Source organism: Mugil cephalus, chromosome 18, assembly GCF_022458985.1.
Source record: "Mugil cephalus isolate CIBA_MC_2020 chromosome 18, CIBA_Mcephalus_1.1, whole genome shotgun sequence".
Lineage (NCBI taxonomy): Eukaryota > Metazoa > Chordata > Actinopteri > Mugiliformes > Mugilidae > Mugil > Mugil cephalus.
The window spans coordinates 349,725-352,500 of record NC_061787.1 but is presented as its reverse complement, the minus strand read 5'-3'; the positions used below and the strand labels follow the sequence as shown (position 1 = coordinate 352,500).

The 2,776-nt window shown below is 40.7% G+C and overlaps 1 protein-coding gene across 1 annotated transcript in view; it reads left to right on the top strand.

Annotated features, from left to right (window-relative positions):
• Positions 1-876, top strand: part of c1ql3a (complement component 1, q subcomponent-like 3a) — an 8,752-nt gene extending 7,876 nt beyond the window's left edge. Inside the window, exon 3 of the mRNA XM_047612211.1 lies at positions 1-876. This exon is cut by the window's left edge and continues 1,534 nt beyond it. The gene's annotated coding sequence lies outside the window, so the exon portion shown is untranslated.
• Positions 877-2,776: the final 1,900 nt, after the last annotated feature.

Here is a 2,776-nt window from a genome sequence, read left to right as displayed (position 1 = left end):
CGTATATAACAGTCTGATGGGTTTAAAGGACTTTTCGAGACCCTGTCCCCACCCTGCCTGCCTGCTTGTTGGCTGTTTAGCTGTTTTAACCCAGTGGGCAAAAATTAGGCCTTGTTTTCATCTTTCTGTGTTTAGGAGTAGAGCCTCTACACAGAAATGTTCAAATCTTTGTGCCAGGCTCCTGAATCCTGGTGCTCGCTCATCCGATCGCCGCCTCATCAAGACCTGGATTTTATTTTTGGGGGGTTCTAACATCTCATGAGTTGGATGTGAGGACTAAACACATGGTTTCAGGAACTTTGCATGGCCTAATTTATTACACTACAGCTGTAGTCCTCTGTAGCATGCACGTGACACATAACCACCAGTATTTGTGTGGGTTTGCTGGCATCAAAGTGTTATGCACCTATTCAAAATGTCTGATTTGCTCAGCTGTTGTCGAAGATATCAACGTACTCAGTCGTTTGTGGTGCCAGTTTTATGAGAAGCATAGTTAGCGCAACGTTTTGATGCAAATGTCTGTGCTTTCCTTCCATATACTGTACATGTCAATTACAACGTGGAACAAAACCACAAGAAGAAGAAGAGGAGGAGAATGACATTACTGTGTAGCGAACCTTAGGGACTGTCTCCAAATGCATTGCTGGTCCTGGCATCTCATGTAAATATTGTACTGATGCAAACTTTATTTATTTTTCTGACTAGTTAATGTACAGATTGCTGGAAGAGTCCATATTAAATGATTTTAAATACTCAAACAATCATTTCATTAATTGAAAAGAAGCAGATTGTTTTGTTGAGTCTTTGGAGGGAACGACGTGCTATTGTAGATGCACCATTTGTAATATTCATTCATTAAATCTATATACAAAAAAATCCAACTGTCTCCAGATGCTTTACAGAACACAGAGCTTTAAACCCCCAGAACAAGCAGTGACACAACAAAGACCTTCATTTAACTGGAACGAGGGTTAGTGTTATGAGGATCCCTAATGTATGTGGTGGAGGAGCAGGAGGAGGAACCAGCAGGAGGAACGGGGCCATAAATGCAGCTGTCAGACCTGCATCTGAATATCAAGTATACAGAACATGCATGAAACCATGAATGAAATTAAAAGCTTTTGCAATCACCAATTTCCCCTTTTTATCAATTAAATTCTATTAAAAATAGATCTTTTTGTCAATGCACACCAACAGTTTGTTTACAATGAAGCCTACAAGGAAAAGAACGTCCTACCAACAGTTAACCACGGTGGAGGATCCATGATGCTGTGGCTGCTTTGCTGCATCTGGTGCTGGAGGCCTTGAACGTATCACAGGACTCATGAAATCAGAGAATTATCAAGAGATTTTAGAGCGAAATGTCCCATGCAGTGTAAGAAAACTTGGTTTGAGTCGAAGATCATGGGTCCTCCAGCAACACAAAGACCCAGAGCACACATCCTAAAGCAGGAATGGTTTAAAATGGCCGGCAATGAGTCCTGATCTCAGTCCGATTGGAAAATCTATGAGCTGAAATCTGCCACTGGGGAAAAGAAACCAGCAAACGTTCAAGAGCTTGAACAATTTGCAAAGAAAGAGTGGGAGGAAGTAACAGCTGAGAAATGCAAGAAGCTTCTAGATGCTACAAGATGTTTGGAGGCTGAAATCACTGCCACAGGGGCACAACCAAATATATTATTGCTGTTTCTGTTTCTTCAGAAGTCTTCTTCAAGTTGAAAAAACAACTTTCTTTGTTATATCCTGATGATATAAATTTGGTACATTTCCATTTATTTCTGAAGATATTGTTGAGGTTCTGCAGAAATGAAGGGGTGAGCTGTGTGTGTGTGTGTGTGTGTGTGTGTGTGTGTGTGTGTGTGTCTGTGTGTGTGTGTGTGTGTGTGTGTGTGTGTCTGTGTGTGTGTGTGTGTGTGTGTGTGTGTGTGTGTGTGTGTGTGTGTGTGTGTGTGTGTGTGTGTGTGTGTGTGTGTGTTCTGATGCTCTAAATACGTGTTGACATGATTTTACCGCTGAAGAACAAACATTTAGTCCCTTTTTAAATTTGTCTGGTGTTTCTGTGGCATAAATACGAAACATGATGGACGCACCACGAGACATGGGATCAACAAACAGCAACAACAGAAACACATGAACCTGTAGCAGACTCTGACGTCCAGTCAGACAAACATGTTCTTATCTGTTTTTTACCTGTTTTTTTGTTTTTGTTTGCTTTTTAACTTTGTTCTATGTGAATGTTTTTATAAAGCACTTTGTAACGTAGATTAGATAACTACTAGATTATTATCATTATTATTTGTTCACTTGGACAGAACCCGAAAAAGACAAAGTGTTGTTGTTCTTAACAATTACAACAAATACCAAACCAATGCATTTAAGTATAAAACAGTTCGTTGATGTCACTGGACATAAAACTGATTTGCTCTTATGAGAGAAAAGAGGAAAATACAAGAGGATAAAGAGGGAAAGTTTGTAGAGAGGCAGGTGAATCCCACTGTGAAAGACTGTGCTTTGTTATCAAGCTCCTGCTAACTGAGATGAGTTCATTTGCACCCTGACAACAAATGGAGATATCAGTTGTATTAAAACAGACAAGGCTCCCTTTAACCTACTTGGCTCAATTTGGCCGGAGTTAATAGTTTGTTGTTGGAGATTAGATCAGCACTGAGCCGGGTGGATCACGTCCAGTCCAAACGGTCCACGCTAGCTGTCACTTTTCATCACGTCCTCACAGCAGCTACAGCAGAGCAGGAGAATTCAGAGAGGAAAAACCAGC